Below are 23,407 nucleotides of genomic sequence, written 5' to 3' on the forward strand. Positions count from 1 at the left end.
ATGTGTGATGATGTCATTGCTCTGATGGCTAATGGAATATGAGTTGGTATTTTGAATTTTCTGTCTTAATTTCTAATATAGTAAATATCAATGGTTATAACTCATATTTTAAAGAAAACTCTTTGGGGTCCTCAATAATTTTTAACAGTTCAAAAGTATCTTGAGACCAAAAAATTACATTTCTAGAACAATGCTGTCCAATAAAATTTATTGTCATCATGGAGATATTCTATAAAATATATTCTATAAATCTGCACAGCACTGCATGTGACTGATGGCATCTAAAATGGGGCTACTGGGGGCTTCCCTTGTGGCGCAGTGGTTGAGAGTCCGCCTGCCGATGCAGGGGACACGGGTTCGTGCCCCGGTCCGGGAAGATCCCACATGCCGCGGAGCGGCTAGGCCCGTGAGCCCTGGCCGCTGAGCCTGCGCGTCCGGAGCCTGTGCTCCGCAAGGGGAGAGGCCACAGTGGTGAGAGGTCCGCGTACCGCAAAAAAAAAAAAAAAGAAAAGAAAAAAATGTGGCTAGTGGCTAGTGCGACTGAGGAACTGAGTTTTAAATTTTTGTAGTTTAAATTTAAATGTAAATAGCCACTATAGGTGATGGCTACCATATTGCGCAATGCAGACCTAGACCCTCAGTGCCCTGACTCCTGATTTACTATTTTCCCCAGTCTTTTACACAAGTTTTTTTTACAGTTGGAAAGACATGTTTCTTCTGCTAACTATGAAACTCTTGGCTTGGTTTATGTGGTAGGTAAGGGGATATTTAACAACAAACATACAATAAGAGAATTATCATGTGTGGCTCTGAAATATAAATTCCAACTCGAATCTTTGACTCTAAAAAAGAAAAAAAAAACACCAAAAAATCTTGTAGTTGCCCCTTCAAGAGTTATACAGAGTTAGAAAGAACGTTTATTCATGCCTCATCTTGAATTAACTACACAGGGTTTAGATGATAGTTTTTAAATTATAAACAGTGTTTTGGGCTTTGTTTCTGTTGCAGTTATATAGAGACAAGAATGTAAATGTTCCAATTACATAAGGTCAGCTGGTGTTCAGACATATTATTGTTAAACTGGCCTGCTTTTGTGTAGTCATCATTCATCAGCATCTGGATCTCAATTAGCAGAAATCCTGGATTTCTCAATTAGTAGAACTGTCTGGATATTATGCACCCGACTCTTGCTAATCCTACTCCCAAGAGGAGAGTCTCAACTGGAAAATATAAGCTTTGAATTGTGTGACACTTGTATGAGTTACTAAATCTCTCTAAACCTATTTTTTCCCCAAGTAACATGGGATAATGATGCTATTAGTGGCTTCTCTATATGTTGTTGAGAGGATTAAATGAAATAATGTATGTAAAACACTTAGTACAACTCCTGAAAATTGAAAATATTCAATAAGAGACAGTTAGTGCCCAAATTATTACTATTAGCTGTATTTACATAGCAAATCTTCATTGGGAGCCAATCATGTGCTGGACAGTGCGTTAGTACTGGTGAATAAGCAGATGTGGTCCCTGCACTCATGGAGCTTACATCTAGGGAGGGAGAGAGACGAACAATTACATAAATAAATAAGAGTTCTAGCTGGTGCTGAGCTTTCTCCGAGACAAGCTGAGTCATAAATAGGATGTATAAGGAAAACCATTTAGATTGAGAGGCCCAGAAAGACCTCTTGGAGGAAAGAATATTTAAGCTGAGATCTGAAGTATCAGTAGGTTTTACTACTGGTAGAAAGGTGTTTCAGGGCAGGTCAGTTTGGAGTAATGGTTAATAAATAGACTAAAATTCAATGACTAAACAAGACAGAAGCTCACTTCTCTTTCCCTTTCCAGTACAGGGTCAGTAATCAGGCTCTGCTCTGTAAAGTCATCTGGGGATCCAGGCTAAAAGGGCAGGTCTGTCTTCTCCACTGTGACTTCTAGACTTCTAGAGACACGATTCTTGCAAACCAAACTCACAAGAGATATATGAGCATCAAAGAGTATCCTTAAAAGGATAAACTTTTACTTGACTGAGTTATTCAACCTTTCTAAGCCTATTTCTTCCTAGTGATGTGGCATAATGATAATGTCAGTGCCTTCTCTATATGTTGTTGAGAGGGTTAAATGAGATAATCCCTTGCACTCATATGCTACTGATGTCAGTTGGCTTTGTAATATGGCTACACCTCGATGAAAGGGCAAGTAGGAAATGTAGTCTCTCACTAGACAGTCATATTCTGAGTAAAACGGAAAACGAATTGTGACTTCCCCCAGATGTCTACCACACAGGCAGAGGAAACCAAAAATAAAAAGCCATAATATTGGAAAGAGCTGGCACACTAAAGGAATGGAATGGAGACTAGAATGGCTTGGGGACAGTAATATGACATGAGGCTAAATGCCAGGGGGATATCCCCTCCTGCAATCAATTTATAATCCACTGGGAGAGACAGAAGTAAGCAAACATGATCAATGCTATTATAAATGCAAAAAACACGATGTATTGGTAGCAGAGAATAAGAGTAGTTCCCCCCCCCCCAGGGGATCGTGGAGAATGGGACATTTTAGTCACCTCTGTGACTAAGAATTTGGGTGCAAGGTGACATGTGGGAGACATGGGAAGGAAGATGAAGAGCATTTGTACAGAGCAAAAGCAACGGCAAGGAGCCAGGAAATTTCAGGGTGAATTCTAAGAGTGGCAAGGGCTGTAGCTTAAAACATCATCAGAAAGAGAGTTTGCCTATGCTACTCTTAAATAGTCCCCAAGGAGAAATTTTGCACTATTAGTAATACAGCTAGGAAGTATTATAACAAATAGATCATGCAGTCAAGATGTAATATCAATTTCTTGAGTTATGTTAAAAAAAAAGGTTTGAAAAACAGTGCTCTCCATCTTCATCTAATATCATAGAGCCAACTTTATTCATCTCTCCAACTAAGGAACAATTCCTTCGCATCAAAGTCTTGTTGAACAAATTCATATTTCTGATGTGCTAGTTTTATCAAAAACAGAAGATATTGCTGCACACTTATCTGAAACATGCACGCAATACAGAAATAATTTTTATTTACTCTGAAAGTTAATTTATTTCACTAACACTTCGAACTTCTGTTTTTCCCACAAAGCTGAAAACATATTCAGTTCTTTCATTCACTTACTCATATACTCATTCATTCAGGAATGTTCATGAATGTCAACGATCTATACTAAATGCTAGGCACTGGGATGTTAATAAGACAGAGTCCTTAACCTCAAGAGATGCAGAGTTTCATCTGAATGGAAGAGGAACAAACACCACAGTATAATACAGAGCAGAGCAAAAGACACGATATTATGTCAGTATAAATAAGGGCAGAAGAAGGCAGTGGTTACTCTGTGAAGAGAAAACAAGGTAGGCTTTGTGGGAAGAGAACCACTTGAGATAGCTTGAACATTGATCTGGATTTTGAAAGCTAAAGAAAAGTCTTCCAACCTGCAAAAATATCATGAATTTCTGAGTATGATTGGCTAGTTTAGGGTGGCAATTAGTCCAGAGTAGATAGAGCAGCTAGTCAAAAGGAGAAATAAGATAGAAAGTTATGAGACCCAAATTGTGGAGAGCCTTGAATGTTGAGCAAAATATTTTTGAACTTGTTTCATAAATAATGGGAAATTATTGCAGGTCATTAAGAGGGGGATGGATATGACTGGATCCAAGTTTTAGGAAGAGAGCTCTGGGGACAACATGAAGGGTAAAAGGCAGCTGAGCTCAGTGAGCATAGAAGTATGGTCTCCAAAGTGAATCCTGCCCCTTGATAGCTGTGTGACATTGAGCAAATGATTTACCTGATCAGGGGCTTATTTTCCTCATCTGTAAAACAGGGATGATAATGATAGCTACTTCATAGGGTTGTTATGAGGACTAAATGAAGTAATTCATGTCAAGGGTTTAGAACAATGCTTGATATTCAATAAGCATAACAGTACCTATTTCATAGAGTTGTGAGGGATTAAATTAGGTAACACATGCAAAGTTCTCAGCAAAGAGCCCGGTTCCTAGCAATCACTCACAAAAGGATAGTTTGTGGATTTTTTGGACATCTTTATTGGAGTATGATTGCTTTACAATGGTGTGTTAGTTTCTGCTGTATAATAAAGTGAATCAGCTATATGTATACATATATTCCCTTATCCCCTCCCTTTGGCGTCTCCCTCCCAAACTCCCTATCCTACCCCTCTAGGTGGTCAAAAAGCACCCAGCTGATCTCCCTGTACTTTGCAGCTGCTTCCCACTAGCTATCTATTTTACATTTGGTAGTGTATATACGTCACTGCTACTCTCTTACTTCGTCCCAGCTTACACTTCCCCCTCCCCGTGTCCTCAAGTCCATTCTCTACATCTGCATCATTATTCCTGTCCTGTTCTCAGGATCCTCAGAACTTTTTTTTTTTAGATTCCATATATATGTGTTAGCATATGATATTTGTTTTTCTCTTTCTGACTTACTTCATTCTGTATGGCAGACACAAGGCCCATCCACCTCACTACAAATAACTCAGTTTTGTTTCTTTTTATGGCTGAGTAATATTCCATTGTATATATCTGCCACATCTTCTTTATCCATTCATCTGTTGATGGACACTTAGGTTGTTTCCTTGTCCTGGTTATAATAAATAGAGCTGCAATGAACATCATGGTACATGATTCTTTTTAAATTATGGTTTTCTCAGGGTATATGCCCAGTAGTTGGACTGCTGGGTCGTATGGTAGTTCTACTCTAGATTTTTAAGCAACCTCCATGCTGTTCTCCATAGTGGCTGTATCAATTTACATTCCCACCAACAGTGCAGGAGGGTTCCCTTTTCTCCATACCCTCACCAACATTTGTTCTTTATAGATTTTCTGATGATGCCCATTCTAACCAGTGTGAGGTGATACCTCATTGTAGTTTTGATTTGCATTTCTCTAATGAGTAGTGATGTTGAGCATCCTTTCATGTGTTTGTTGGCAATCCCTATATCTTCTTTGGAGAAATGTCTATTTAGGTCTTCCACCCATTTTTGGATTGGGTTATTTGCTTTTTGATATTGAGCTGCTGGTATATTTTAGAGATTAATTGTTTGTCAGTTTTTTGGTTTGTTGTCTTTTCATCTGTTTATGGTTTCCTTTGCTTTGCAAAAGCTTTTAAGTTTCATTAGGTCACATTTGCTTATTTTTGTTTTTATTTCCATTTCTCTAGGAGGGGGGCCAAAAAGGATCTTGCTGTGATTTATGTCATAGAGTGTTCTGCCTATGTTTTCCTCTAAGAGTTTTATAGTGTCTGGCTTTATATTTAGGCATTTAATCCATTTTGAGTCTATTTTTGTGTGTGATGTTAGGAAGTGTTCTAGTTTCATACTTTTACATGTCCAGTTTTCCTAGCACCACTTACTGAAGAGACTGTCTTTTCTCCATTTTATATTCTTGCCTCCTTTGTAAAAGGTAAGATGACCATATGTGCCTGGGTTTATCTCTGGGCTTTCTATCCTGTTCCATTCATCTATATTTCTGATTTTGTGCCAGTACCATACTGTCTTGATTACTGTAGCTTTGTAGTATAGTATGAAGTCTGGGAGCCTGATTCCTCCAGCTCCATTTTTCTTTCTCAAGATTGCTTTGGCTATTAAGGGTCTTTTGTGTTTCCATACAAATTGTGAAATTTTTTTGTTCTAGTTGTGTGAAAAATGCTAGTGGTAGTTTGATAGGGATTGCATTGAATCTGTAGATTGCTTTCAGTAGTATAGTCATTTTCACAATGTTGATTCTTCCAATGCAAGAATAAGGTATATCCCTCCATTTGTTTGTATCATCTTTAATTTCCTTCATCACTGTCTTATAGTTTTCTGCATACAGGTCTTTTGTCTCCTTAGGTAGGTTTATTCCTAGGTATCTTATTCTTTTTGTTGCAGTGAAAAATGGGAGTGTTTCCTTAATTTCTCTTTCAGATTTTTCATCATTAGTGTATAGGAATGCTAGAGATTTCTGTGCATTAATTTTGTATCCTGCTACTTTTCCAAACTCATTGATTAGCTCTAGTAGTTTTCTGGTAACATCTTTAGGATTCTCTATATACAGTATCATGTCATCTGCAAACAGTGACAGCTTTACATCTTATTTTCTGATTTGGATTCCTTTTATTTCTTTTTATTCTCTGATTGCCATGGCTAAAATTTCCAAAACTATGTTGAATAATGTGGTGAGAGTGAGCACTCTTTTCTTGTTCCTGATCTTAGAGGAAATGGTTTCAGTTTTTCACCATTGAGAATGATGTTGGTTGTGGGTTTGTCATATATGGCCTTTATTATGTTGAGGTAGGTTCCCTCTATGCCCTTTCTTGAGAGTTTTTATCATAAATGGGTGTTGAATTTTGTCGAAAGCTTTTCTTCATCTATTGAGATTATCATATGGTTTTTCTACTTCAATTTGTTAATATGGTGTATCACATTGCCTGATTTGTGTATATTGAAAACTCCTTGCATTCCTGGGATAAACCCCACTTGACCATATTGTATGATCCTTTTAATGCACTGTTGGATTCTGTTTGCTAGTATTTTGTTGAGGATTTTTGCATCTATGTTCATCAGTGATACTGGCCTGTAGTTTTCTTTCTTTGTGACATCTTTGTCTGGTTTTGGTATCAGGGTGATGGTGGCCTTGTAGAATGAGTTTGGGAGTGTTCCTCCCTCTGCTATATTTTGGAAGAGTTTGATAAGGATAGGTGTTAGTTCTTCTCTAAATTTTTGATAGAATTCAAAATGTGAAGCCATCTGGTCCTGGGCTTTTTTTGTTGGAAGATTTTTAATCACAGTTTCAATTTCAGTGCTTGTGATTGGTCTGTTCATATTTTCTATTTCTTCTGAGTTCAGTCTTGGAAGGTTGTGCTTTTCTATGAATTTGTCCATCTCTTCCAGGTTGTCCATTTTATTGGCATGCACTTGCTTGTAGTAGTCTCTCACAATCCTTTGTATTTCTGCAGTTGTTCCTTCTCCTTTTTCATTTCTAATTCTGTTGATTTGAGTCTTCTCCCTTTTTTTCCTGATGAGTCTGGCTAATGGTTTATCAATTTTGTTTATATTCTCAAGGAACCAGCTTTTAGTTTTATTGATCTCTGCTATTGTTCCTTTCATTTCTTTTTCATTTTTTCTGATCTGATCTTTATGATTTCTTTCTTTTGGTACCTTTGGGTTTTTTGTTCTTCTTTAATTGCTTTAGGTGTAAGGTTAGGTTGTTTATTTGAGATGTTTCTTGTTTCTTGAGGTAGGATTGTATTGGTATAAACTTCCCTCGTAGAACTGCTTTTGCTGCATCCCATAGGTTTTGGGTCATCATGTTTTCATTGTCATTTATTTCTAGGTATATTTTGATTTCCTCAGTGATATCTTGGTTATTTAGTAGTGTATTGTTTTGCCTCCATATATTTGTATTTTTTACGTTTTTGTCCTGTAATTGATATCTAGTCTCATAGCATTGTGGTTGGAAAAGATACTTGATGTAGTTTCAATTTCTTTAAATTTACTGAGGCTTGATTTGTGACCCAAGGTATGATCTATCCTGGAGAATGTTCCACGAGCACCTGAGAAGAAAGTGTATTCTGTTGTTTTTCGATGGAATGTCCTATAAATATCAATTAAGTCCATCTGCTCTAAAGTGTCATTTAAAGCTTGTGTTTCCTTATTTATTTTCACTTTCCATGATCTGTCCATTGGTGTAAGAGGGGAGTTAAATTCCCATACTATGATTGTGTTACTGTTGATTTCCCCTTTTATGGCTGTTAGCATTTGCCTTATGTATTGAGGTGCTCCTATGTTGTGTGCATAAATATTTACAATTGTTATATCTTCTTCTTGGATTGATCCCTTGATCATTATGTAGTGTCCTTCTTTGTCTCTGTTATAGTCTTTAGTTTAAAGTCTATTTTGTCTGTTACGAGTATTGTTGCTCCAGCTTTCTTTTGATTTCCATTTGTATGAAACATCTTTTTCCATCCACTGACTTTCAGTCTGTATGTGTTCCTAAGTCTGAAGTGGGTCTCTTGTAGACAGCATATATATGGGTCTTGTTTCTGTATCCATCCAGCCAGTCTGTGTCTTTTGGTTGGAGCAGTTAATCCATTTACATATAAGGTAATTATCAGTATGTATGTTCCTATTACCTTTTTCTTAATTGTTTTGGGTTTGTTTTTGTAGGTCTTTTCCTTCTCCTGTGTTTCCTGTCTAGAGAAGTTCCTTTAGCATTTGTTTTAAAGCTGGTTTGGTGGTGATGAATTCTCTTAACTTTGCTTCTCTATAAAGTTTTCAATTTCTCCATTGAATCTGAATGAGATCCTTGCTGGGTAGAGTAACCTTGGTTGTAGGTATTTCCCTTTCATCACTTTAAATATGTCTTGCCATTCCCTTCTGTCTTGCAGAGTTTCGGCTGAAAGATCAGCTGTTAACATTTTGGGGATTCCCTTGTATGTTATTTGTTGCTTTTCCCTTGCTGTTTTTAATAGTTTTTCTTTGTATTCAATTTTTGATAGTTTGATTAATATCTGTCTTCTGTTTTTCCTTGGGTTTATCCTGTATGGGACTCTCTGTGATTCCTGGGCTTGGGTGACTATTTCCTTTCCCATGTTAGGGAAGATTTCCAGTATAATCTCTTCAAATATTTTCTCAGACTTTTCTTTTCCTCTTCTTCTTCTAGGACCCCTATAATTCGAATGTTGTTGCATTTAATGTTGTCCCAGAAGTCTCTGAAACTGTCCTCAGTTCTTTTTATTCTTTTTTCTTTTTCTGCTCTGTGGTACTTATTTCCACTATTCTATCTTCCAGGTCACTTATCCATTCTTCTGCCTCAGTTATTCTTCTACTGATTCCTTCTAGAGTATTTGTAATTTCATTTATTGTGTTGTTCATCATTGCTCTTTAGTTCTTCTAGGTCCTTGTTAAACGTTTTTTGTATTTTCTACATTCTATTTCTGAGATTTTGGATCATCTTTACTCTCATTACTCTGAATTCTTTTTCAGATAGATTGCCTATTTCCTCTTCACTTGTTTGGTGTAGTGGGTTTTTACCTTGCTCCTTCACCTGTTGCATAGTTCTCTGTCTTCTCATTTTGTTGAACTTACTGTGTTTGGGGTCTCCTTTTCATAGGCTGCAGGTTCGTAGTTCCTCTTATGTCTGGTGTCTGCCCCCAGTGAGTGAGGTTGGTTCAGTGGCTTGTGTATGCTTCCTGTTGAGGGGCACTAGTGCCTGTGTTCTAGTGGGTGGGGCTGGATGTTGTCCCTCGGGTGGGCAGAGTCATGTCTGGTGGTGTGTTTTAGGGTGTCTGTGAACTTAGTATGACTTTAGGCAGCCTGTCTGCTAATAGGTGGTGTTGTGTTCCTGTCTTGTTTGGCATTAGGTGTCCAGCACTGTAGCTTGCTGGCCGTTGGGTTAAGCTGAGTCTTAGTGTTGAGACGGAGATCTCTGGGAGAGCTCTCACCGATTAATATTACTTGGGACCAGGAGGTCTCTGGTGATTCAACGTCCTGGACTCAGCTTTCCCACCTCAGAGGCTCAGGCCCAACACCTGGCCAGAGCACCAAGACCCTGCCAGCCGCATGTCACAGAAGAAAAGGAAGAAAACAAACAAGAAAAAATTAACAGGCAGAGCCCCAAAACAAATGGTAAAAACAAAACTAAACAGACAAAATCATACAAAGAAACACACACAGAGTCACAAAAAGAGGGAAAAAAATGTTTTTTAAATAAAGGAAGAGAGCAATCAAACCAATAAACAAAACCACAAATGAAAACAAACACTAAAAACTAAACTAAGAGAAACATAAAACCAAAAGCAAATCAAACACAGAAAGCAAACCCTAAGTTCACAGTTGCCCCCAAAGTCTACCGCCTTAATTTTGGGAACCCTCGTTGTCTATTCAGGTATTCCACAGATGCAGGGTTTACCAAGCTGGTTTTGGGGATTTAATCTGCTGTTCCTGAGGCTGCTCAGAGAGATTTCCCTTTCTCTTCTTTGTTCACACAGCTCCCCAGGCTCAGCTTTGGTTTTGGTCCCACCTCTGCATGTAGGCTGCCCTCAGGCATCTGTTCCCCATCCAGACAGGAGGGGGTCAAAGCAGTGGCTGATTACAGCTCTCTTGATCACTCAGGCTGGGGATAGGGAGGGGTACGGTAGTCATAACTGTATGCGGGGAGTGCCTGAAGCGGCAGAGGCCAGCGTGTAGTTGCAACAGCCTGAGACACGTCATGCGTTCTCCCAAGGAAGTTGGCCCTGGGTCATGGGATCCTGGCAGTGGCATGCTGCACAGGCTCCCGGGAGGGTGTGGGTATTGACCCGTGTTTGCACACAGGACCCTTGGTGGCAGAGGCAGCAGTGGTAGCGGGCCGTGTCTGCCTCTGGGGTCCAAGATGATAGCTGCAGCTCACCCCCGTATCTGGAGCTCGCTCAGGCAGTGCTCTGCTGTCTGTGGGTACACGGAGCAGGAAGCTGCTCTCTTCACTCACCCTGAAACAATGGTCTCTTGTCTCTCTGGAAGGTCCAGACTTTTTCCTGGACTACCTCCCAGCTAGCTGTGTCACACTAGCCCCCTTCAGGCTGTGTTCATGCAGCCAACCCCAGTCCTCTCCCTGGGGTCTGACCTCCAAAGCCCGAGACTCAGCTCCCAGCCCCGCCCACCCTGGCGGGTGAGTAGACAAGCGCCTCAGCCTGGTGAGTGCTGGTCGGCACCGATCCTCTGTGCGGGAATCTCTGCACTTTGACCTCTGCATCCCTGTTGCTGCGCCCTCCTCCATGGCTCTGAGGCTCCCCACCCCCCGTCCCCACCAGTGAGGGGACTTCCTACCGTGTGGAAACTTTTCCTCCTTCACAGCTCCCTCCCAGAGGCACAGGACCCATTCCTATTCCTTTGACTCTTTTTTTCTTTTTTCTCTTTCCCTACCCAGGTACATGGGGATTTTCTTGCCTTTTTGGAAGTCTGAGGTCTTCTGCCAGCATTCAGTAGGTGTTCTTTAGGAGTCGTTCCACACGTAGATGTATTCCTGATGTATTTGTGGGGAGGAAGGTGATCTCCATGTCTTACTCCTCCGCCATCTTGAAGGTCTCCCAAAAGGATAGTTTTTATTATCAAGAAGTATTCATGCAGGGAGCTGGTAACCCCATAACTCTTTACTCTTGGATAACTCCCAGCCCCTGGGATGCAAAGAGCACAGGCTTTGGAATCAGTTAAACCTGATGCTTGTTCTGTCATTTAAAGTGGTGTGAATGTGGGCATTTTTCTAAAACTAGGACCACCCTGTTTCCTCCTGAAATAATTAGAGTACTTTCCTCCTCCAAAGGTTGTTGTGAAGATCATAGGAAACAATTTACATAGAGTAGCGAGACTGGTGCGGAGTAAGCACATAGTAGAAGTTGCATTCCCCATTGTTTTTGAGCTTCTTCTTACATCTGCTGCAAAAGATGAAAAAATCACACACCCTGACCTCAACCTAGGTATGTCTAGCCTCAAAGCCAGTCTTGGTGAGAAGCCAGGCAGAAGATAGACACTGTTTGGGATCATAATGAGTTACGGGTTTCAGAGAAGGACAAAAGAAGGATGAAACCAACCCAACCCCTTCACTTGCCAGCCCTCTTGCTGTCTGTCTCCCACTAACACATAACCAAAGTTAGCCACAGACCGCCAATGAGTGGGTTAGCCATTGTGCAGTGTTTTCAACTGGATAAAGTGTGGAAAATAAGGAAAGAAGGAAGGGCCAACAGACAGGGCAGTTGGGGATCGAAAGTATAAGCAATGATTATAATGGATCTAGAGCACAGGACAGCATATACATTAACTTAGAGGGAGGTGGGGTTTTTGTTTTCACATCAAAACACAGATTTAGACCACCTAAGTGAATAAGTTTTCTTCGTATTTGGAAGGTGTTATGGCATATTGGTTGAGAAATGTGGTTTAGAAATAATGATTGTTGAGTTCCAACCCTGGCTCCACCACTTGTGAGCAGTATAGCCTTGGCAAGGTGATTAAAATTTCTGAGCAGCAGTTTCCTCAGTGGTTCCTAAATCATCACATTAATGCAATGATTCAATGTTATAATCCATCCAAAGCAGGTGAAATAGTCTTGGCACATAGTGAGTGTTTAAAATGTTAACTATTGTAATTGTGATTTCAGCTTTTAGCTAAGTCAACACAGCTCAAAATAAGGAAAGTAGAGGTAATTATCTATCTATTGTAGGTGGTGCAGATGACAAGGAAGATGAGTTAGACATCTACCTTGCAGCCTGAATGATATAATTTCTTAGATTTACTCAGTATAGCATTAACCTAAATTTACTCTCCTGAAAATGCCTTTCCTAATAGATGCCATCTTCTTTTCCTGTTAAAAAATTGTTTTTCTAGAGGCTTCCCTAGTGGCACAGTGGCTAAGACTCCGCGTTCCCAATGCAGGGGGTCAGGGTTCGATCCTTGGTCAGTGAACTAGATCCCACGTGCATGCTGCAACTAAGAGTTCGCATGCCCCAACTAAGGAGCCCCCATGCAGCAACTAAGACCCAGCACAACCAAATAAATAAATAAAATTATGTTTCGAAACTTCTGATATATAGAACTTCTCTGTTTCTTGAGAAACTGCTTTTATTAAACATTTTTATCAAGTGATTTTCTTCTCAAATATCTTCAGGCTTGGCCATGGCTCATAAATCTTTTATGTGGTCATTACCACTCCTCCATGTGGTTTGGATCGTACTGCCTTTCCTTCAATCTATATAATACTTCTTGGAGGCAACAGGGCTATTTTCACCTTCTAGCTTTGTAATAGCATTAACTTTACCTGGAAAAGTGCCCTCCTGTTCTCTACTTAGCATTTGTCAAGTGCCAATTTTGTGCCTATAGTTGTGCTACGTGCCCTGAGTCTACAGGTGCAAAATACAGGTCTGGCTTCCCAACAGTTTAGAATCTAATAAAAGAAACAAATCTCTTATGCATGAAACAACCAGAGAATAGAGGCAAGGCAGTTATGAAAAAAGGGAGCATAATATGGTAAACAGAGGATATGGGCCCACCAGAGGAATGAGAATAGCTGTTCCTTGCTTTCTGGGAAATAGCTATCGCTACGGCTGGGAAAGGGAGGGGAAGCAGTGAAGAAGTATTTCTGTTGGCCAGATGGCTGGCTGGCAGCACCACAGCTGGGGACTCCATATTTCTTGATCTGCTGCAGCCTCTTCTTGACACACAATGCACTTTCCTCTAGAGAAACCTTATAAGTAGCATTTAGTTATCGACCTTGTTTACAAAGGGTGATTTAATCCAAAGAGAAGCTAAACATATAGTACTAGAGTATATTAATAATTAATATTTTGTAGGATTTTGCAATGCAAAAGAATTTTAGCTTACCTTACTTAAGGCTGACAACAAACTACCCTAATGGGAAGTTATTATTTCCATCTTCAAATGAGTAAAATGAAATTGATAGAAGTGTGTGTGTGTGTGTGTGTGTGTGTGTGTGTGTTGAGGGTGTGTCAGGACCAGGGTAATTCTGTGAAGTAATCTATCATCCAGAACCTTATTTCTAGAGGAAAAACGTTTCAAATACTAACCAAATAACTTGGATTAAAAATTTTAGAATATAACCCACTTATAAATTTTAAACTGACGACAGAAAATGCAAATCTGGGCCCGCCGCCTAATATTTTATTACCTTGTTTTTCTGCCAAGCAAAAAGATGTAGATTTCCTTTTCCGTATAGTTTTTCAAGTACTGATTTACTAGATCCCTGGAAATCTATTAACATAGGTCTATTTTTCTCTCTCACATTAGAATAAATAATTAATTACCATGCTAGAAGTGAGCAGATCCCCTCTATCAATAATAACATGTTTCTTTGGCAAGTTGCATAATGCAGTAGTTTCCAAGGAACTTCCTGCTATCAAATCTCATTACAAAATGGGGTTTATATTTTATTTAGTCTGTGTGGCTTTAAAATACATTCCACACTTTATTCCATTTTATTTTCTAGTTTTTCCTATCTAAGTTCAAGTTTTTAGTCATAGACAATCAAGCCATATTTGTTTCAGTGAATTTGTGAATCTTCTAAGCTCTTGGCTGTCTGTCCCTAGAATATCCCATTACTTCTCTACTGTGTTCCCTGACCACTTGTGCCTCAGCCAGTATACTTTCTTTGTTAAGAAATGTCTCTCAGGATTAGAGATAAATATTTAAAAGTGTTTTGAATAAGACTGGCTATTCCCTTTCCTATGGTTCCAAAAATCTCTCAACGTGTGATTAACAAAATGAGTCTGCATTTTCCTTCTTTTGGGAAATGAATAATCTAAGAGATGCAATCTGGCCAATTAATATCTTTATGAGGCTTTGATCTCTGTTAATGCTGCCACCACTTGGCCAACATTTTAGAATGATTTCAATTGTTACATGCTGGAATATAGCAACTATTTTTCCATTATTTCATAAAAAATTGTAAATATTAATACTAAAACACACACACACTTAAAAGATGATATGGACTGCAAGGTGAACAGTGACTTCTATTCCCACATCTTCTTCAGATAAAGAATTTTACCTGAATGCATTGCTTTGTCATTTTTCTTGTAGTTAGTATTTGTTATTGCAATGTAAGTTCCCTCATAGTTAGCACTTGCTATTAAGAAACAAAAGTTAAAGTAACTTGTCCAAATATATAAAGTCACTGTCAAGGCTAGGATTAGACCCCAGGTTTTCTGGTTCTTATCTCCTAGTCCTCAGCTTGATTCACAGGATTCTCTCCTTCTGATCTCTATTTCTGTAAGGCTGGTACTAATATCTCATCTAAACAGAAAGCTGTCATGGACAATACAATTGGTCGCTAATGATCTTCTGCAGGCTCCCATGGCCATCATCTTTGCAACTCATTGCAAAGCTCTTCCCAGTCCGTTCATTAAAAGTTGAAATTTGGGCTTCCCTGGTGGCGCAGTGGTTGGGAGTCCGCCTGCCGATGCAAGGGACGCGGGTTCGTGTTCCGGTCCGGGAAGATCCCACATGCCGCCGAGCGGCTGGGCCTGTGAACCATGGCCGCTGAGCCTGTGCGTCCGGAGCCTGTGCTCCGCAACGGGAGAGGCCACAGCAGTGAAAGCCCCGCGTACCGCAAAAAAAAAAAAAAAAAAAAAAAAAAAGTTGAAATTTATTTGCCCGCTAACCAATTGGTGTTATTCTACCTTTTGTTTGCAATGTGGATTTAGCACTAAGTGTGCAATTGAAAAGCTTCTCTCTTCATGGTGAATTTTTAAAGTATTGAGTTATGGTGTCGAGAATAATTACAGTCCCACTTATCTCCAGGATTCTGAATTATTCTCAGGTCATGTTTATGAGACATTTTGTCGGTTGAAACATGTTTTCCTTTCCCTCCCTCCTAGACATGTATGTTCCACAACAACTCCAAGTAAAAACCTGGCCATAGAGCCCAGCCTCCAGCAGAAGTCGGGGGACTTGGGAAGACAAGCAGGTGTCCTCAGATGGAAGGTCTGTTTGCCCAGACCCCCCGCCCCCCAAAAAAAGCAGGCCTTCAGCCACCGAAGAAGCTAGGAAAGCAGTAGATCTAGCTTGAACCTGGAGGTTGAAGACACATTTCAATAATATTGTGAGACAGGCAGAATGTGAAAGCCTGGAAGGGAGAGACTGGAAAGAATTCAAGAAGAGCCAGACTTTCTGGGTAAGTGGCAGCACAGACAGAACTCAATCCAGAAGCACTCAAGAATCCAAAGCCTGCATTAAAGGAGCAAAATGACTTGGGAGAAAGCACAGTGGGAGAATTGAAAACACTAACTTGTTATACTAATATTAGCTAAAGTAAATAGTGACCTCCATTTAAAAATTAACTTGTCCTCTAACTCTAAATGATTGGAAATTCGGAATTCTTTGGGAGTTGAAGCCATTACAAAGGGGCAAATAAGGGCTCAACAGAAAGAATAGACAGAAAGTCTCATGGGAAGTTCTAAATAAATTTTTATTCAAAAAAATCTCGAGCATTAAAACAAAATTGTGTCTTTGGAATAGGAATTAGACTTCTAGGAATGTATCCTAAAAGATAATCTTAAATAATTACATTAAAAAACTTTAAACACAAAGATGTCAATGTAATACTTTTATGATTAAAAATGAGCCATATAGGGCTTCCCTGGTGGCGCAGTGGTTGAGAGTCCACCTGCCGATGCAGGAGACATGGGTTCGTGCCCCGGGCTGGGAGGATCCCACATGCCGCCGAGAGGCTGGGCCCATGAGCCATGGCCGCTAAGCCTGCGCGTCCGGAGCCTGTGCTCCACAACGGGAGAGGCCACAACAGTGACAGGCCCGTGTACCACAAAAAAAAAAAAAAAAAAAAAGAGCCATATAAACTCTTAAAAACATGGAAATTGTTAACTAAATGATGATATACCATGGAAAATAAAAAAGTCATAATGTTCAAACAATTTAAAATATCTTAAGTTGTGCATTATGATACATCAAGTGAAAATATGAAACCTTTGGCATAATATTTTTATGTGCACAAACTGTAAAAATATAGATAATGGCTATCTTTTGGCAATGCAATTATGAGTGACATTTATTTCTCAATTATTTTCCAAATTTTCTAAGGAACATGGAAAGCAGTCTAACATAACACATAAAAACTCAAGGTCTGCATTTGGCTGTCTGGCTTCTGATTTTTACCAGCTTTATGATCTTGTATATTCTACCAGCCTTGTTATCCTGGGCCTCAGTTTCCTCATCTGTGAAAATGGGTTAATAATAATACCTAACTCATAGAAATGTTTTAAGGATTAAATGAAATAGTGTAAAGTGCATAGAACAGTCCGGGCACATAATTAACCATCTAATAAATTTTAACCATTTATTACCTTAAAAAAAAAAGAGTATGTCCATATGCACACACACATATTTAAGTTTTAAAACAAAGAAAATAATCAAGATGCCCATTCAATAAGACAGTTGAGTACTGTTAAAAACCCAATTTAAGCACACTTAGTTACCTTGCTTACTTAGTTTACTTTGAGAAGGACATAGGGAGGAACCAGGCAAAGACTAGGCTGGTCAGGGCCGTAGGTGTAGGTCCTGCCAAAGCAAAGCATGCCTCTTCCCTATAGCTTCATTCATCCCCGTTCCTCATGGATCATATTCGTCCAGTTCTCTCCTGATTGCTCACTGCTTTGGAGTGATTTGGGATTATTAATAATGTTTTATGAATATGACATGATAGACCTAGAAATATAGATTTTTCTACAAACCATTGAATGTGGGAAGTATAATGCTCAAACACTTTTTCTCCCCTCATCAAGGACCACAAACTCCATCTTCTCTACAGGCCAGCTGTAAAAAGGGAGGAAACGTTAGAAAAATGCATTGGATTGACTTTGTATATTTTTCTAGTTCCCTATAAGTTATAATAGTTCTCTCAGTGTCTGTCTTTGCTCCAAAGGGAACAAAGGGTGGATTGAAAGAGCCAATCTCTCAGAGAACTAAGCAATTTAATCCCAATTCTTCATTAACGATCTCTATCCATGGGGCTGTGTGGTTTAATAGAAAATTATAGACTGAATTTTAGCTCTGGACTTACTAGAGCTGAAATTGGGAAAATTATTTAATTTCTGAATGTTGAATTTTCCATTTATAAATGAGAAGCTATAGCAGTTATTTCAGAGAGTTATTGAAAGGATTAACAAAATATTACTTGGGGGGGCTTCCCTGGTGGCGCAGTGGTTGAGAGTCTGCCTGCCGATGCAGGGGACACAGGTTCGTGCCCCGGTCCGGGAAGATCCCACATGCCGCGGAGCGGCTAGGCCCGTAAGCCATGGCCGCTGATCCTGTGCGTCCGGAGCCTGTGCTCCGCAACGGTGAGAGCCTGTGCTCACGACAGTGAGAGGCCCGTGTACAGCAAAAAAAAAAAATTACTTGGGGTAAGATATGTGGTATATAGTAGGCATGCATTAAGTGGTAGCTACTACTGTACAGGAACTGAAGAACAAAAGGAAATGTGGAGTTTCCATAATGACAACAAGTACAAATAATTGCCAATATTTAACAGGTGCCGAGTACTATTTTGAGCACTTTACCTACAATAACACAGTCAATCCTCACAACAGCCTTTAGAGTTGGATAATATTATTTTACCCAAAATTAGTTTACACAATATTAACTTTTCTCTGTTTTAGATAGTGAGGTTACTAAGTATAAAATGTAGTTTGAAGTATGAAATATGCTTTGGAGCTCCATGCAACTCTATTAGTATTTGTCTTATAAAGTGTTTCTCTCGCTCTAGACTGTGAACTCTTCAAGGACAAAAACCAGATCTTTGTATTCCCAGTTTTTGCCTGGTTTATAGAAAACGTAAAATATATATATTCTAAAGTGAATCTATCTTCCTCCATGGATGAAAATCAGTACCGTGTTCAGTGCAGAAATTAATTTTATTTAAGATTTCAGTAGCTACAAAAGAATGAACTAAGTGTATCTTTGTCATCCACAATACATATTTTCACACTTGAAGATCACAGTTTATTGTAATTACCAAGATCATTCATCAGTTTGTATTGAGTAACAACTCAATAGAGATAGTTACATGGAGTGCTGTAGATTGCTGTTTTTGGACCTCTGCTGCCATTTCAGTGTTTTCATCACCTTCTGCTGAGTCCACCGAGTCAACCGCAACATAGTCCATTCTTTTCATCTGGTGTTGCTCTTCACTCAAGTCCTCTGTCCACGTAATTAACAGAATCAAATGTATAAAAATTTGGACCAGATATTAGACCATAGAAATAACCGGGGACCAGGCCACACTCTTCAGAGCCTTGTTAAGTGGCCACTAACATGGCTGAAGTGAGATACACTATTTGCTCATCAGAGAACTGCAAGCAATGTCATAGAATGCATACTAGCAAAAAGTCCTTATATATAATTCTTTTCTGCATTAAGACATCAAAGAAAGTGAACCCCAAAGAATGTTTAAAGTCATTATAATAAATCTGTCGGAAAACTAAAAATCTCCTTTAGAACAGTATTTCATGAAATCAATGAATTGCCTTCAGACATTTCAGGGGTTAAATGACTTTTGCACAATACATTTATTTTCTTGATTATATGAATGCTTTCAAAATAGGACTTTTACATAATTTTAAAATATTCATATGTAAGTGGTTTGTGGTCTAGAGTATTTCACCTTCTGAGTCATCATTTTATTGGCTTATGGAAATGCTATGGTTGTTCAGGAATGTGTTTTTATATTCCAACAGGGACATGGAGTAGTTTGAAAAGCCCATAATTTCCTTTAAATTTTACTCTCCAGTAATACAAGATGACACTTATTTAAAGATGCAACTACCTATGCTAATGGTTACTAATAAACATGTCCTTGGAAATAATCATGCAACCTTTTTTAGAGAGCAATTTTGATTGCTATTTGCAGGAACTGTTAATGTTTTTATCTCTTTAACTGTTTTAAGGGCCTTACGTAACTTTTAAATAAATGTTAGTCAAATATTGATTTCAACACTATAATAGAAAGATTGAGAATGCTGGGAGTGATATTATATAACATATCTGTTACACAGTGTATGTTAGAATGCTCCAAAATTAATGCATCACCCTCCTGAGAACTTCAAAAGAAGAAGCTAAGTAGGTAGGAAGGAATAGTACACATTATAGAGCATCAGTTTCACTTTCTAAAGTGAACGCTCAGAGATAATGGAATTAGACAGTCCTACACATTTGAGCAAAGGATTATGATTTATAGGACATGACTGGTGGCAAGTCAAATTGACTGTTAAGTTTATAAGTATATTAATAAAGACAATATCATATTGAATATAAACACCAGTTTCCTGGCAATCTAAAAATACAAATCCAACTACTAATAAATAAGGAGAAGAAAAAAGTAAAATACCGAGGGTAAGCCAAAGGTAGGTTAATGACATACTCTGGAAGGAAGATGTGTACATCTATTCTGCGAAGAAAAATATGGTGTAGCGTCTTAGCCAGGCAGAAGCTTAAAGAGAGGTCATATATTCTGCAAAGGCTTCTTTTGGAAGAATATTCATCACCTGTTCTCGATCATGTAGTTATTCTTTCCTGTTAAGTAAATAAACAAAAGAACTTGCATGAAATCTCTGCAAGAACTATTGTATCATTTTACTGATTACCATTTATCGGTGGATGTAGCGCTAATAAGACATTCTCAGTATTGACAGGTAAATACCCATGAAGAAGCATATAATCCTTTTTTTTAATTGAGTACCTTAAAAATTGCTATTGTAAAATAGCTTGGAAATTAAGAACAGTGTAAAAATAATCTAGTAAATAGTTGTTCCCCTTTGAGAACTAAAAAATTACTACTGTAGTTGAAGCCCCTGTGGACTCTCCCTGATTGCACCTCCAGAGGTAACCCTTATTTTGAATTTGATGATGAAAGGTATACAATCACATGGAAGTTCTTTCTGTTGGACAAACATGGTGACCTATAGAGCTACTCCAATATTCAATGCTTTGAACCTGGCTACTGGCAGTAGAAATTTGCAAAATAGAAAAAATGTTCAGAGAGAATTAGGATAATGAGCTTTGGCTTGTTCAAAGTGAAAATCTAGTAATGTTCTGATAAAACAGAGAATAACAAATGAAAATAGCTGCTCAAATAGCCAGACGTTTCTTTGAGATCAAGTCAATCTCAGTCCCATTCTCCTGATCTTGTTTACAACCTCTTTCCCCCATTATTCCAGCTGCCCCTCAAAAGGAACAAAACCTCGTAGGTGGAGAGCCGAGGGGCACATACCTTCAATTCTGTCTCTACTTTCTCCCTTCCCATTGCTTTCCCACAATATCAATCACTTTGTTCTTTGTAATAAAATACAAAAACTTCTTCATATTGTGGCTTTAAACTAAGCTTAAATGTGCTGTCTATAAATTTATAAATAGTCAGTCCCTTACATGTTTTTATAAGATAAGAAATATTGTCAAATAATAATTACATGTTTTTATCTGCTGTCAGTAAAGTGATAAGTTTCTGAAGAATATAAATGCACAGACTCTGCGCTAGTGTAGCCCAAGTTTTTTGAGACATGAAAGAGATCAAATAGTAACAACCCTAAGTAATGCTTTGAGGGGGTGTTTAATGGTAACCCACAGAAAGAATGTGACACTGTGAAATGAAGATGTGCTTCCAGCTTGTACTCCAAATAGGAATTGACACTTACTGTTGGCATTCCTTACATTGTCACACAATGCTGAGAATTCTCCCTGGGGCAGAGGCCTCCTTCTCCAAAGAGAACACAGAGAGCTTGTGTTAGAGAAAGAGATGCAAAATCACAACTGTTTTCCAAGATAATAGGCATTGTGCAGTATTTTGCAGATCATAACGAAGGACAGCAAAACCTTCAAAGGATATGGATTAAAGACAACTCAATAATTGAAGTTTGATTTTTTAAAAATAAATGTGTAAGCTCTAGTATAAGAATTATCATGGTTTAATAATATGGGGTCCAAAACAGGAAATAGACATTTCTGCAAAGACATTGTGGGACAGAAGCAACTCAGAACGTTCAGAAAAGGATCAAATAATGGCCATTATAAATGGTGCTAGAATATATATGCAGATCGGGAAACAAAGGGTAGCAGTAGTACCGACCTCTCTAACCACCATGCTCAGCTACCCACTTGCAGGTTTTGTGCTTCCAGAACTCATGATGCTAAACTCTGACAACTCAAAGGTTCTGCTTCCAAGGAGAAACATGTTGGTACCAAGGCACAAAAATTGTGTTCCACCGAATCTAAAACTACAACTGCTGCCTGGTCACTTTGGGCTTGTGGACCAGCAGATAAATAGAGGGGTTACCTTCCTGATTGAAATAATTGACCCTGATTATCATGAGGAGTTAGGACACTTATGGGGACTTGTGGTGTCTCTATGCCATGGGAAAATGGGAAATGGGCAATTTCAAAAACTGGCCAGATAAGGCAAAGGCAACCAAAAGCTCAAACCCGTCAGGGATGAAGGTCTAGTTTCCTCCACCAGGTAAGCAAATGAAATCAGCTCAATTTCAGACCAAGGATAATGAAAATCTAGAATGAATGTGAAGGAAGGAGATGACTAATATCAATAATTACCTAGGACCAGGGGCAGTCATGGGGAGTGTAGCTTATTCCAGTAAGACTCAGTTGACCAAGTGAACTCAGTTTGGAGCTCCACTGCATCTGAGTAGTGCAAGAGGCAGCCTTCAACATGCATTTATTGTTCTCCACATCACATACCCCTGAAAGTTCTTCTGATTTCAGTCACAACAGTGGGGAAGAGTTCTATACAATAATCTCAGCTGCACCTTGCACTGGTAGCTTCCCACCTGAAGAGCAGGCATCTTTCTGCATTCTGCTTTCACAGCTTTCCCCAAGGTAGTGGGAGTGTGCCTGACTAGTGCGCAAGAAGAGCTACAAGTAGGGGGTAGGAGTTAATGCCCCTGAGGGCTATCCTCAACCACTAGGTGAGGAGAACTGATGTTACATACTCCAGACTCCACGCCTTTAAGGGAGAATATTCTAGGAGGCATTCTGTCTACTTCCTGGAAGTTCCAGGGGAATGGAGACCCTCCCTGTTGCCCATAGCAGCAATTCAGTGAGGCATACTTACTTACACTGGCTTTCCACCATTCCCTGTTCCACTTCTCTACTTCCTTATTCTGGTGTCCTGGATCCCTTCATAGATGAACTACCAGCACCCAAGGCCTCGTCTCAGATTCTGATTTTAGGAAAACAAAAATTATGGCAATCCTTTTTTTTTTTAAAAAAAAAAAAGAGAGACGCAAAAAAATTCTTTTGTCTACAGAAATACATCTCTTTCTGGGAGTTCTATGGATTGTAAAAATATTTAGCTTTCCATTACCCAGTTATCCACATTAAAGTTCTTTGGTTTGCCTTTCTTTGATCCTATGTTGTCTTCTCTTTTTGGAAATAGCCAGTTACCCCCAGACACTGATCCTAGTTTGGTCACAGGACGGTGATAGGGCAGCCCCCGATGTTCTGTCCCTCACCTCCCCTGATTTTATGTTACAGTGAACAAAGCTGAGACACCAGCATACTTCTGGGCTATGTTTTACACTTGCTCAAGAGGTTACAGTACTGATGTATTTTTCCCAAGTGGCCTGATCTCACAGTCCCTGTGGTTAGTTGTGTTTGTATGTATTTGGCAATGAATCTAAACATCTAAGTGTGGTCTGCCTTTAGAAAACACTGGACTGTTGAGTCAGAGGGCCTTGATTCCTTTTTATGATTCTATTTATCATGTTGAGAAACCTCCTACCCTCTCTGGGCCGTTTTTCCATCTGTAATGGAGCTACCCAGCTCTTACCTGTATCTCAGACTAAAAGAAACAGAATTAATAGTAGTTCTAGG

At 39.1% G+C, this 23,407-nt stretch overlaps 1 long non-coding RNA gene across 4 annotated transcripts in view; it reads right to left on the bottom strand.

Moving 5' to 3' along the window:
- Positions 1-18,425: 18,425 nt before the first annotated feature.
- The window catches only part of LOC113609930 (uncharacterized), a 29,398-nt gene continuing 24,416 nt past the window's right edge, over positions 18,426-23,407 (bottom strand). For 2 of the 4 annotated variants that reach the window (XR_003428874.1, XR_003428877.1), the window contains 3 exons: positions 22,647-22,754; positions 21,220-21,281; positions 18,426-20,101 (listed from right to left, as the gene is read on the bottom strand). This is a non-coding gene — a long non-coding RNA (uncharacterized LOC113609930). The remainder of the gene's footprint in view (positions 20,102-21,219; positions 21,282-22,646; positions 22,755-23,407) is intronic. The other 2 variants (XR_003428876.1, XR_003428875.1) reach the window with 2 other exon arrangements.

The sequence above is a fragment of the Aethalodelphis obliquidens genome, unplaced genomic scaffold (assembly GCF_003676395.1).
Source record: "Aethalodelphis obliquidens isolate GAN/ISIS:26980383/991018 unplaced genomic scaffold, ASM367639v1 scaffold59, whole genome shotgun sequence".
Classification (NCBI taxonomy): Eukaryota; Metazoa; Chordata; class Mammalia; order Artiodactyla; family Delphinidae; genus Aethalodelphis; species Aethalodelphis obliquidens.